The 15018-nt window shown below is 34.2% G+C and overlaps 1 long non-coding RNA gene and 1 pseudogene across 1 annotated transcript; one reads left to right on the forward strand and one right to left on the reverse strand.

The window, feature by feature from the left end:
• Positions 1–1903: 1903 nt before the first annotated feature.
• Positions 1904–8797, reverse strand: LOC132617954 (disease resistance protein UNI-like; annotated as a pseudogene).
• A 2880-nt stretch (positions 8798–11677) lies between these two features.
• LOC132618269 (uncharacterized) lies at positions 11678–12581 on the forward strand. Its single transcript, XR_009574036.1, has 2 exons — positions 11678–11967; positions 12248–12581. It is a non-coding gene; the product is annotated as an uncharacterized LOC132618269 (long non-coding RNA).
• The last annotated feature ends 2437 nt before the right edge of the window (positions 12582–15018 follow it).

A 15018-nucleotide genomic window follows, 5' to 3' on the forward strand; every position in this document is an offset into this window, starting at 1 on the left:
GCTAGGATAGGGATGCACGTTATGATAGATAGGTTAAGTCTAATACATCAACTGACCATTCAATATTCTGGTATTCATCCACAATGATTATACGAGTTGAGTTTGATATGATAGAACCTGTGAATCCACCAAAATGATCCAAGGGACCTGGTCCCTAAACTGTTTTCACAGAGATATACTTAAAGTAATTAAAGCAAGATATTTACGTGGAAAACTCCTTGCTCAGGGGATTAAAAACCACGACCTACCCTAGTAGTATTTCCAACTTCACTAAGTTGAGAAATGTTTCATATTACAAGCTTTTGCAACCTAGAAATTAGACTATTAATCCCTCCCCTTACAATGACTCTATTGCAGGAACTTTCTTGACTAACTCTAGTCAACGACCAAACTGATTCAACTAACTCTAGTTGAACCTTAACATCACTATGACTAACTCTAGCCAAGTGTTTACAACAAAAGCTTGATAAGAGCAAAATACCTACGAAACTCTTCTCTTGAAGAAGTTTAGGTTTACAATGTAGACATCATAAATAATAGACAACTCTAGGACACAAAAGCATCTTCCTTTGTTGAGACCTGGTCCTTGAACTTGACTTAGTTTTGCTCTTGAAAGGGCCAAAGAGAACAGTGGCGGTTGCACTTGTAGGAATCTCAATTTTTAGGTTTTCAAGTGGTAGGTCAAATGATCCCAACATGTTGTGTATATATGAGACCAAATAGAGAGCATGTGAGAAACATATGACCATGGATGGTGATTTTGCAAAGGTTTTTAGTTTCTGGCACGCATACATCTGTGCTGCTGCAGTTCTGCCTGAACAGTGCGGCAGCTTTACAACTGTTAAGTACCGTGCAGTATGCCAATAGGACATGATGGAGGACCCAGTCCTTGGTCCGTTTGTCAAATCATCAAAACTGAAAAATGCTATAACTCATCGTGATACATCAACTGACTATTCAATATTCTGGTATTCATCCACAATGATTATACTAGTTGAACCTTGTTTTGTTGAATTTTGCATGTATCTGAGGTGTTTAGCTGCTCCCTATGCATCTCATGAAAATAATTAAAAACAACATTTGATGAGAATAACAATATTAGAAGTTATGTCTCCCAAATGCAGGGTGAAATAAAAGATCTTATCAGTACAATACTGAATATTGCTGCACGTCAAAGCAAGACTAAGTAATGGTGTCTATTCACCGTCCCCTAATTGCCAATTTTCCACTATTATATTTTCTTTTCATGGCAATCATTCATCACATGGGTGCAAAAGAATTTATTTTGGCTAAGGTACATAAAATGCATAGGATTGTTAAACCCATGTTTAGAAAAATAAGATGTACTTGAGAAAATGCAAAAAGTACTTGAATTATTCCCCTTAATTATGCCTGACTTCAGGTTTAGGACGATATACTAAGAACATCTAAGACTAGCTAGGCAGTAGATTCAAAAGATCTTTATTGACAATGAGATGAATACCCACCAACTTCGGGGAATCTTAAGTCCAGTTGGTTGACTACATGAATTTTCACCATGTTGGTGAGAGTTTGATTCCATCTTGTAATCCACCGTTCCCTATGTATAATAAAAGAAAACCGGAAAAAAAGAACACCTAATAGCTTCTAATTCGTAGAAAACACTAGCTTCTGCAATCACTAGCTTTAAAGTCGTCGCCATTACTAGCTTCTTGCGCCTGGGAGTAGAGATTGCAAAAAAACAGCGATGACTAACTTAGTAATGACAATTACTTGATAGATATTGAGTACATCAATGCTTTAGATTTCTAATCGGAAATATTTGGGCAAAGTAAAAGAAAGTTGCTTCAAGTGAAAAAAGGAACAACTATCTGATTATTACTATTTGATAGTTAAACTGAAAGATAGAACTACAGCAGGGGTGTATTAATGCATGAGATAAGTACAGTAATTAGTTATACATACAGCGGCACAAGGCAAACCTTAGAAGTTAAAATTTTTAGAGCTGTTGTATCGCTCTATTGAGATCATCGTTCACCCGAACATATCTGGCCAATGGAGTTGCATTTTCTTTTCCAGATTCGGTGTACTCACAGATCCCAAGATAAACGTCTTCATTTTAGGGCAACAAAAAGTCTCCACTCTCATATGAAATGGAAATTCTAAAACACACTTACTCAGAAAGAAATGCCCCAGCTTTGGTAGCATGCTAAGCCTTAAGACTGTCCAAGCATGGAAATAAGGACTCGTTAATTTCTTCTCCTAGTTCCTCTTCTGTGATCACATCTTACATTATTAGACAGCATCCTATGCTTAGTCTTCGAAGATTCCGAACACCTCTTGCCACTGATGGAGACATCAAGTTTCTCGATTTGCCACACTTCTTTACTACCAACGTTTCAAGTTTATTGAAGTATCCAGTTGGAAGTTGGTGAGAGTATAGAGCACTTATACTGTCAACCCCATCGAGTTTTAGCTGTTCCAAGCTGGGACAAGAAACCTGCAAAAGTTGAAGGCCTTGGTTATTTTATAAGGGATGTAACTCAATATATCTTCAATTACACATAGAAAAAAGAACCTTGCATATCTTATCTTGAGTTAGTTCCTCAAATATTCATCGAACTTACAGTTTTTTCCTACAAAAGTCACAATACATTTTTTTTTAATTATAAATTCACTCAACTTATATTATAGATAATCTTTCAGACAATAACTATGGCCGAAAAGCTAACTAAATCTCACCGATAAACTACTCCAACAGCTAAAATTCCAGCTCCAATTATTAACAACACAACAACATTAATGGAATATGAAATGAACTTTTTCTTGACAAGAAGGAAAGCAAAAACGCCACAAAAACTAGCTGAGTTGAAGTAAGGAGATAGGATGTGGAGGTAGGTAATTTGGCTGAACCAAAAGCATAGAAATAATCAACCATGTTTGTGATTAAGTGTAACACCTCGTAGCTTCGGGCTAAGGTTTGACTCGTAAGATGATAATATAATGGAACCAATATGAGGATTATAGGAAGTGTTTTGAAAACTAATCAAGTCATAAGAAGTGTCTTTGGGCAAAACAAAGTTGGAAGCCACTCTAGGGGACATGTTTTCAAGTGAGTTTGTATAAGGTCTTACTTTCAGCGACCATAACCCCTTAATTATTTGGTAATTTGGGAAAACTTCCTCAGTGAGGGTTGTAGCCCTTTGCAATACCTTTCCAACGGTATATTATGGAGGTCAATCAGACATCTGTACAAAAAGTTATGGCCATTTTACTCAAGGGTTGCAGAGCAGCCCGCTCACTGGTCATATTATACGGACGAATTATACGGTCCATATAATTTTATACGGACCGTATAAAATGGCCATATTTCGTGAAATTTCAGCTCGACATTCTGTTTTGCGCCATGATTAAATATGGTCATATTATACGGACTGTATAACTTTATACGGACCGTATAAATGACCATATAATTTTCTGACTCAGTTTAGTATAAATTCAGGCCTTCAGTTCTTTTATTTCATTATTCACAATTCCAAACCCTAGAACGAAGGTTTTCTTCTCTCATCTTTCCAAGACATCAAGGTAAGCCTACTCTAAGCATTCCAAGTCAATTCTAACATGTATTCATTAAATCTAATTAGGAAATCGTTGTTCCTAAGCTAGGGTTTTCAAGAAAACCCACATAAAGGTTCAAGATTCAAGATTTTGGAATTTTTCTTCAAAGATTCAAATTTTCATCAAGTTTTTGGAGCAATTAAGGTATGTAGAGTTGCTATCTACGTGTGGGAACATCATTGTTCTTCCCCACGCCTCTTCTCCCATAAAAGTATGAATCTTTACGAAAACTAGGGTTTTTAATCATATTCATGATAACCCTAAGTCCATGTCCCATGATTATATTATGTATTGAATTATTATTAGTTCTTCATTGAGTTCTTGATATTTCATTATGATTATTGAGAATCCGTCTGAAATCCATGAAAACCCATACTTTGCATCTCATGGCTTCCTACATGCAAGTTATAAATCATTATGTTATTTTCAAGAAAACACTCTACATGATTTACACGTTTTCATGCAAGTATATTATGTAACTATATTGTTCAAACCCATGTTTTACAAGTTATTTGATATGAAACCGTGTTTATGTTATATCACTTCAGAACATGCTTACAAGTTATTTCATGACACCATGTTACAAGTCATTTCATGAAACCATGTTATAAGTTAATTTCGTGAAATCATGATTACAAGTTATTTACAAGTTATTTCACGAGAATCATGGGCTTCTTAGCCAACTATATCATGTTCATATTTTTGGGAGTTGCTTAGTTAACCGAGAAGGCTCAGTAAAGCCTGAAACTACGTAGCCACTGTAGGATAAGGGTTGTCAGCAAGAAGGCAATACCTTCATTATGCAGTTTGGATCCTTACATGCTTATTATTATTTAAATCTCATATCCCTGGCAAGATGTGAGTGTTCTGCTGGTAGGACGCAAGTACCAGATCATGTTATCGGTTATATTATAGCACTCCCCACGTTACAAGCAGTTATATATACATGTATTTCCATTGATTTATTGTTTTCAGACTTTACTCACGCTTCATGCTCATTTTCAGGTTATATTCAGTTTCAGTTCATGTCCTATACCAATATTATATATGTATATGTAATTATGTCCATGTCAGATACTCATGTTCATGACCAGGTTTCAGTTTCAGCCCTTATCATGTTATTTCATGTACCATGTTTATTTCATTCAGTTGTTTTACATACCAGTACATTCAATGTGCTAACGTCCCCTTTCTATTGCCCGGGGGCCTGCATTTCACGATGCAGGTATGGATTTACAGGACGACGCATCTGCTCTATAGGATCATCCACGTATCAGCTTTTGGTGAGCCCCATCTCCTTCGGGGGTTAGTCATTATTTACTTTTATGTCCGTTATGCATTTAAGGTATGTTGGGGCCTTGTCCCAGCAATTATGATTAGTAGTTCAGACTCATGTTAGAGGTTTCATAGACTAGACAAGTCAGTTATGTTATGTCAGACTTTCAGAGTTGGTTAGCCATTTTGGTTCATTTATGATATTATCCGCATTTATGATTTAAACAAGTATTTCTATTTAATATTATGACTTACTATGTTTTACAAAGGCTCACTATGCATTCATGTCTTATTCCGCTTATGATACGTCTCATAATGATTCAGCAAGTCATGTGGTTCGCTCGGTCACACGTAGTAAGGCACCGAGTGTCAGGTTTCGCCCAGGCCATGGTTCGGGGCGTGACATTAAGCTAGATATTAAACTGACTATAAACAATATATAAGTCTTGAACATGATCTTAGTACTATCGGTCCGTCGGATTTTCGAAGATGGAAATAAACTATGATCAGAAGAAAGAGGGTAAAAAGAAGCCTCTAGTTATTAGAGAGCATGATAGCCATATTCTTGAGCCCTCGCGGATGAAATAGAGGCGAAGAATCAAGGGCCAATACAATTGCTAGCATGGTATTTTGGCTTGCTTATGTGGTTTTCAGGTGAGATTTAGTTGGTTTTCATTACCATAGTTATTTTCTAAGAGATTATTTATAAGTTGAGTAACTTTAAAGTGACAAAAAATGGTTTAGTGACTTTTGTAGGAAAAACTCTTCGATGACCATTTGAGAAATTAACTCATCTTATCCTATATCAAGGTAACGGGAAGCAAAGAACTAATTAAAATGAAAGGGTGGAATTAGAATTAGGTGATTCTTTTAAATTCATAAACACGCACTAAATACAAACTGAAAAAGAATAGTAGCATGATACGTCATATGTAGAAGCGTACCTGTTCATCAAAAAGAGGATGTGAGTAGGTGATAGAGTTGCCTTCTAACATGCTGTTGTTGTCTTTAGGCTAGAAATTTTCAAACTGAGTTAAGGCGCAAAAGTGCATGATTCGTAGCTGAGGGAACTCAATTCCCTCAAGTTTTGATGAACTCCGCCCAAGGATAGACAAAATAGATATTGTAGACTATCACAGTACCTTACTTCCAGCCTTTCGAGTTTAGAAAAACGAACATTATTCTGATACTGAATCTTCAATAAATGTGGCAATGAGGAGAGACGAATTATAACAAGCCATTGAAGTTTCACAAAAACTCTGGTGGAAGTGGATAACAACATATCTCTTTGACATTCTGAAGAAAAAGGAGTTCCAGCTATTCTAACATAGGGAAAACAACATTTCTTGAGGTTGCAACTGGATAAATATTAGTATCGAGAAGATGCTCAACGAAATCACAATGAGCAAGGCGGAGAGCTTTCACATTCTGAAATCCATCCTCCAGCAATTCGTTCAGCACATTCTTGGAGCCATTTCCACTTGAATACACACTTCCACTCCTCCTTAACATGCGACAAATCCAATCACCCAATGGGGTGGTCACAGTGATCTAGAGGTTCAAATGCCTATCGTAACCACCCGTGAAAAAATGCCCGAGGTAAAAAGGACCGTGGCCCACTTTTAGAAAGTACGATGTCAACTTGTAGGAAAGGGCCAAGTTGCTGTGAATCACATCTGTAGAGCATTTGTTTAACTTTAGTGCAGTCAATTTTGGTAAGGCTTCCAGCTCCTTCAAGATGGAGTAACTCAAATGTTCTACTTTCGCCATATACAGTTTCTCTAATCGAACTAGTCTTGATAAGACTCTAGGTGAAATCGTTATAAGTGGATTACAATCCATCAAATCTAGCATAGTTAGATTGGTCAATTTCCTATCTCATGTGGCAGCATCTCTATGTGAGTACTTTTAATGTTGAGAATTTCTAAATTGACAAGTTTGCCAATAATGGATATGTCATTCAACCTTAAATCAGCCAGAAATAGTGTCCTCAGATTTGACAACAACTGAATCGAAGGAAGGTTATCAAATCTTTTTGCAACAATTGAAATATGATTGTATTGTTCATAAGAAGTTCTTCTTGGAAAATCTTTCGAATTCACATCATGACTTACCATAAAGACATGTTTTCCCTCAGATGCAATTGATATAGCCATGTCACGGACCACATCATGCATTCTAACATAACCTTCACGGAGCCTTTGGATAACAACAAATGTTCTTTCAGCATTTCTAACAAATGACACATCCTCTTTCTTGCTTCTTCTACATTTTTAATTTCTGAAAAGATGCCAAGCCCTATTCCATATCTAAGTAATTCTTCAGGACAAATATCACAATCTTCCTTGAACAAACAACAAAGCAAAAAGAGGTACCTGACTTCATCACTTTCCAAGTAATAGTAGCTTAGCTTCAGAGGTTGATATACATTTTGTTGCACTTCTGGGATCTTTCTTGGTGCTGACGTTTGTAATTGTTTAAGAGCATCCTCCCATGAAGGCTTGCGTTTACACTTCAGCGCTCCTGCAACCGTAACAATTGCAAGTAGCAACCTCTTGCATTCTTTTGCAACATCTTGTGCTTTGTGATGAAGAGAAAGATTGTCAACCGAATTACCCGCTTTCTGTCTAAAAAGAGCCCATGCTTCTTGTTCAGATAAGGCTCCAACTTCCATTATCTTCTGAGCCTCCATTATCTCACAAACATTTCAGAGACGCATTGTCAATGTCACTTTGCACCGATGGTTGGGGTTGCTACCACTGGGAATTCCAAGTTTCTTTAGATCAACAGCCTCCCAAATATCATCCAAGATCACAAAGACAATATCCTGGCCCACTAACCTTGAACACAACTGATCCCCACGACTCCACAAATTGTCCCCTTGCAATGTCTGACCTATTCCTCCTGCAATCTCACTTTGAATTCTTTTCAAGTCTGGTTTCTGACTCACAGTTGCCTTGACAACCTCATCAAACAACCTTTCTTGTTTCACCCTTTGCCTGATTTTCTCAACCAGTGTTATCTTTCCAACACCACCCATATCACATATCCCAATAATACTGACCTTCTCATCTCTCAAAGCTTCCATGACCTCTTCCTCTTTCAATATTCTAGATTCAAACTCCCCACCACTTTTAGTAGGTATAACTTCAATTCTGACAGGTGGTGCAGGATAGGAGAAATCAACATATTCTTTGCCTTCAGTTTGAAGTCCAATCACATCCAGTGTAATTTTCTGAGCTTTCCTGCTCAGCAAGTAACTTGACTTGAAGTTTGGACACCAACCGTAGAAACAACCTCTTTCAACTTCAGCTCTACCTTGCATTACACCCACCACATTGGAAGTAGTAGTATTAACACTAGTTAACCAAGCCTCAATTTTGGGTGAAATGTCATGTAAGTTTCTTCGGGCAGCCTCCACTCTTAGCTGCAGCCCACTTTTGATATTATCCAGTCTCTCAGATTCATTATTCAAAGATCTGATGTTTCTCTTGTAGTAAAATAAATGGCCAATTTCTTGCAGAACCGGATGGATCAAGCAATTTATGACATTTCCCAAAACATTAGATAAGATATCCATAGCTATCTCCTTCTTTACCAGTTTAGTAGCTACTTCGTACGTATAGTAAAGGAAATAAGCCTTTTCCTATACTCTAAAGTTTGAACTCTGCCAATTATGGTCCTCCTTTTTTTCTCTCTCTCTCTCTCTCTTTTTGAGTGGTTTTCTTAGTTACAAGGAAGCATAGGTGTTATAAAAGAACGATCAAAAGGTACCAATGGAGAATTTGGTATAGACATGAAAGCTCAAAAAGCAGCAATGGAGAACTGGGCATGAAAACTAAATTTCGAAGAGCAGAAATGAAGAATTTGATTCTTTTACTCCAAGCAATATACTATTTACTGAGCTTTATGACCTCTGCATTCAGAGGAGGAAGAGTGGAAACAAAATGATAGCATTAAAGTGGGAATGTTGATTAACAAACAGTATAAAGTCTTTTCTTTTTGAAAAAGAGAAAAAAAGATAATAATATAAGATCTTAAATCCGGGAAGAAACGGGTCGCGGGTCAGACATGCGGATCCGGGTCACTAACGGGTTAGGATCTGGAAATAATTAATTAATTAAATTAAAATTAAAGGAATTTTGGTCCAAAAAGATTATCAATCAATCAGATTATTTGACCTTGACCTTGACCAAATCCGAAGCCGAAGCCAACGGCGCGAGGGGTCCTTGCCCCCTCAACCCTTTTAGCAACTAGAGAAGGTGTAATGTAGTATATACACCTCTCTTTTCCTCTCTTTTTCCTATGTGGGACAGATGCTTTAACCAAAGCAAAAGAGACCTTTTAGGTTCCCTTCACTTTTCATCCCATTATTTCCCATTCACCAATATCAAAACCCAACAAGTTTCAACCCCGAGAATGAAGCAAAGATGAAAGTTCATGGTTGCATATTGATATACTAAACAACTATGATAATCTCTTTAACATTTACGTAGCTCATGGTCTCCATCTGCAACTTGTTAGAGATTGGGCATTGAATTTTGTTGTATATTTTTGCTGCTAAAAGATGAGCATGAAAATGCTAATGAGAAGAAACATATAACCTATATCAACATTGTTGGGAGAACACTAGAAGTAAAAGGACACTATCATGCATTCACTTTACTAATTAGTCTTCCCTTTTCTAGCTTCGGGCAAAAAGAAGGGAGTGCCTGCAAAACTATTTACTTTGCATATTGTACAGGACATTCAAGGATGTATACTTTTTTATAGAAAAATTACCACTATATAAGCAATTAAGCATCTTAACTATCAAAAAGAAATCAGAATGTGAAATCGACAAGAATCCACCATCACACGCATAGTAACAAGAATTTTCACCAGGTGTCCGTTTTAACTTTTGTCGCCACTAAAGCAATTTGGGTCTGACGTTTTTGTCAAGGCCAAATTTCCGACAATCGCGCTGGAAGTTTGGTTTGCTAATACTTTCAAGTTTTTCCAATTTTATTTACTTAGATTTAAACTCACTTTTCATATTCGAAAAAAAACTAAGTTTTTCTAAAGAAAAAGAACAAGCAACAACAATAACGAAGGATATCAACTTTTCTTAAAGTTTGCTTATACTCGCTACGGATACCAAAAAATATAAAAAGTGATTGCGCCTGAAGTGGCACTGTAAAAATGGCTTCCCCGCGAAATTAACTCCATTTCAGAAAGAAGTAGCTAGCATTTCTAACATTCTCCACTTGGCCCATCAAAAACAAATGATATAAGTGCTTTTGAAGTTTGCCTATACTTGATATGGATACAAAAAGATTTTGAAATGATTGCACCCTAAATGGCGCTAGGAAAAGTGGTTGCTAGGATCGAAATAACATGACGCAATGCGAAAGCTAATTCTTGCAAACTTTGAAGATGATAAATTAGACAATAATAAAAATATACTGAAAAAATAATAATATTATAATATGATTTGATCAAATGACCTACCTATTAGAAAAACTAATATAAAAAAGAAAATATTAAAACTATGAGAGAATATTTCTCTTTAAACGAAACTACTTTAATGACATAAAATATCTCTATTTATAGAAGTGTAAAACTTCTCCTCCAAGAAAAAAGAATAAATATGGTAGAGTCCTTTTCTACATAGAAAACCTTTTCTATCAAGAAATTCTTTTTGAAGTAAAACACGATTATGATAAAATTCAAATAAGATGGAAAATTCAGGGCAAAACCTAACAAATCTCCCCTTCCTGAATTTTCTGGCAAAATAATCTTGATTCTCCTTCTTCACATAATTTTCATCACTACTGCTGCTTGCCATGGTTAAAAATAAGGTTAAAAACATTATGGGTTAAAAATATTTTACTTTATTTTTAAAGATGCAGCAGCAGAGATGTTGAAAATATGATTAAAAATTCATCTCCACGTGTAATACTCTGGACAACTCTTCATTATCGTAAAATTGGCGTTGCAGCTTGATTTGAATCTTCCTTAAACCCATCTTCAACCTCGTTTAACCATTGGCTCTGATACCACTTGTTGGGATCGAAATAACATGGCGAAATGCGGAAGCTAATCGTTGCAAAACTTGAACGACGATTACTCAGACAACAACAAGAATATACTTAAAAAAATATAATATTATAACACTACAAGAAAGTGGAGATACGACGACATTTATTTAGTTACATTTGAAATAAATGTCAGGAAAAAGGGAATTAAATGTCGTAAAAATAACGACATGTTATACAAAATGTCATAAAACGACAACATTTGGCAAAAAATGTCGTTAAAATAATGACACTTGACGTAAAATGTCATTAAAACAATGATATTTGACGTAAAATGTCATTAAAACAATGACATTTTATTCAAATGTCGAGAATATTATAACATTTGTTTCAAATGTCAGCTTATTAACCGTTAGTTACCGACATTTATACCTATTATTCAAAATCTAAATCTTTTTAAATTAAATCACCATTCTTTATTAACTTTAGATTAAAAAATTTATCGGATGCATAAAGTAGTAATTATATAACATATAACAGATCAACTTGGAACTAAAAATGTGGCTAAATTGTTTGTTTAAGTTAGTCAAATTAAATATGCAATTATGATAATATAACTATTTAATATTCTACTAATAAGAAAAAAGCTATTGTGCTGAACGTTTGTATGTTTTAAAAGTAACTAGTAATACGAGCAGTTTATTTTTTATTTTATTTTGTTCTATGTACTTTAATAAGAGAGTTTCTTTTTCATTTGTACCCAAACTTTCCCCCCCAAAATTAAAAAACCCCTGAAGTATCTTCCCCCCAAAATTTTAAAGCCCAACCAAATATCAATTCCCCCTTCCCACCAAATAAAACTCTTTCCCTAATTCCCTTTACTCACGGCGGCCTAACTTCTCCCTCCCTCACCTTTTCTTATTTTTTTCTCTCTTTTGTGCTTGAATTTTATGTGTGCTAGTTACTTTTTTTATTTACTTTTTCTTTTGTAGGTTTTTATAAAGTGGAGTTCCCGAAAGAGATGAATTGAATAATATGCTTGCTGCATTGAATCGTATTTTTTTTTGTGGATGCGAAGGTAATCCTCTGTCATGTGGGCTTTAGGATTCACATTGAATTTTTAAATTTATATTTTTACTTTTTTAATTGTACATTGAATTTTGAGATCTAAAATATTTGACTATTCGACCTTAATTGATTTCAGGTAATCTTCAATTCTATTTTCTATGTTAAGGACTATGTAATAATTTGATTCTTTTGTGGTTGAAAAAATAAGTGGGCTTCTTGGAGTTTGATTTTGCTAATTTTATTTAACCATATTTTTCTAACATACACCTTTATGTTTGATTTGCTGTCAGAGACCTTGTTTTCATCTTCAATATGCAAACATTAGAGTCAAGCAGAGAAGTCTTCTGAGGAGGGAGTCGTCACAGAGATTCCGATTGCTACTTTGTATGAAGGCTCGCCAAGTGACTATCAAATAATCTGTATTCTTGGAGTCACCAGTCAACATTAGAATTTAATTGTAGTTAGCATTCTTAGCATGATGGGAGAAAATTTTGTATATCTTGAGAACCATTTAGTATTGGTGGTGTTATAATATTTATAAAAATGTAGTGTGTTGAAGTGACTCTTTTATTGTAATTCAGAATTGTTTCAGAGTGTATGATTTGTATATCGAAATTATATGAATGATTATGGTATTAGATTAGATTTTCTTAGTATATAAAAATGAAAAAAAATGTACTAACTAGTGATGATTTTCTGACATATCTGTGTATGTATAGCAAGGATGGGTATGATTTGCTCACATTTCATTATATGTAGCAATTTAATTGAGTTAAAACTCAAAACATGTGACATTTAATAAAATTCATATATAAATGTCACTAACTTAATGCCGACATTAATCTAACTATTGGAAAACTTAATTCGACATTTTAATAATGTCATAAATAAATGTCGTAAATCATCTATTGACATTAATATAAATGTCGGAAAATTCCCGATATACAAATATACGACATTTGTACTAAGTGTAAAATAAATGTCGCTAAGTGATTTTGCGACACTTGTGGGTCTTATTACGACGTTTATAAAATGTCGTCGTAGGCCTAATTTCTTGTAGTGTAATATGATTTGGTCAAGTGACCGACATATTAGAAAATCTAATATAAAAAAGAAAACATTAAAACTATGAGAGAATAATCTCTCTCTCAACGAAACTCTTTTTTATGACTAAATTGTGAATGCTATTGTGTTATTTAATGAGAATAAAATATCTCTACTTATAGAAATGTAAAACTTCTCCTCCAAGAAAAGAGATAAATATGATAGAGTCCTTTTTCACATATAAAATATTTTCTACCAAGAAATTTCTTTTTGAAGTAAAACACAATTATGATAAAATTCAAATAAGATAAGAAATTCAAGGCAAATCCTAACTATTGCTAGGCTTAACTCCATTCGAGAAAGAAGTAACATGATGACATTCTCACACTTGGCCCACATCATATCATACTATACTAAAGTGAGAACAATGTAAGTCAAAAGATTTAAAATTTACCTATCGAAAGTGACGATTTAGCCTTATAATCCAGCACTATTCCAACAACATTAAATTTGTGTACAAAGAAGTAAATATACGTTGCTTTTTCCCCCTCACATTTCATTAGTTATCTTATTTTAAAAAGTCCAAAAAGTATCTATTCATAATTCTAAGGTTTAAACTATTCCCCTTCCCCAATAATTGTTTTTATTTTTATTTTTTTTAAAGCTTACGTTCATTTCAAAAGGCTCCAACCATTATATTGAGTCCTTATTCTGGTAGACGAAATGTGATTTCAATGTGAATTCCAGCTTCTGACAAATAATTGAGGCATGGTTTTGGCGAAGATGATGGTTTAAAGATTTTTGTTACTTTTTTTTCATTAGTTTTATAATTTATTTACTGTTTAGTGATTTCTCCTCTCGAATTATTTCTTTGCTACTTAAATGAAGTTTTTTAGGGATCAATTTGTAAATTTTAAAGATGAAGCAAGACATGATTGTTATTCAGGGACGTGAAATTTTACAGGCTTAAAATATCATTGAGTGTGTTTCTATAAATACACAATATACATAGTCCTTCTGTCGCAATTTTTAGGGCACATTTCGATTCCAAGAGTTAATTAGTTTAATTTTGACCTGAATCTAAGCCCGTTAACCGGTTGAAACCGGACCGGACCGACAACCGGTTAGAAAATCGGCCAGTTTCCGGTCAAAAAACCGGAACCGGCCACCAGTTAACCGGTTCCAAAATTGGAAACCGGAACCGGCCGGTTTTAAGCGTTAAAAAAACCCTTTTGTTTTATGTTTTTTATTTTTTGTATAGTATATATATATATATATATATATATATATATTATAGTATTTCTTAGTATATTGTAGGTATATTTATATATGTTATTTAAGTTTATAACTAAAGTTTATATATTTACTAACTAACAACATATAGGTATATATATATATATTAAGTTATATGCTTAAGTTATAACTTTCTATTTATAACTTAAGTATATTTATACTAGATATAACTAAAATATACTAAGAATATACTTATAATATAAATATACTTAAGTTATAAAATAGAAATTTATAAACTTAGAAAAAACTTAACTTATATACTTAGCTACTTATATTCTAACTATATAGAAGCACGGGTGGATCGTCGTCCGTCCCCCCCCCCCCCCCCCCCCTCCCCCCCAAAAAAAAAGGTGGGCCCCATACTAAACACTAAAAAAAAATAGAGTGGAACCCATCATCTCCGCCCATATTAACAAAATAAAGCAATATCAAAAAAAAAAAAAAAAGTGGATCCCATATTAAAAAAACAAATAATGTAAAAAAAAAAAAAAGTGCACCTCATATTAAAAAATCAAACAATATTCATGTAATTTTCAAAGTATCTCATTAAGTCAATAATGATGGATTTATTGTCACATGCGTATCAACCCATTAGTGGGAGCAAATGAAATTATTGTACAACAAAAAATATGGATCCCATATTATTGCTTTTCTTCAAAAGGGTAAGTAGCGAAACCATACAATTTTTTTTTATATTAGCCTAAAATCTAATCTAGATATTGAA

The sequence above is a fragment of the Lycium barbarum genome, chromosome 11 (assembly GCF_019175385.1).
Source record: "Lycium barbarum isolate Lr01 chromosome 11, ASM1917538v2, whole genome shotgun sequence".
NCBI classification, from domain to species: Eukaryota; Viridiplantae; Streptophyta; class Magnoliopsida; order Solanales; family Solanaceae; genus Lycium; species Lycium barbarum.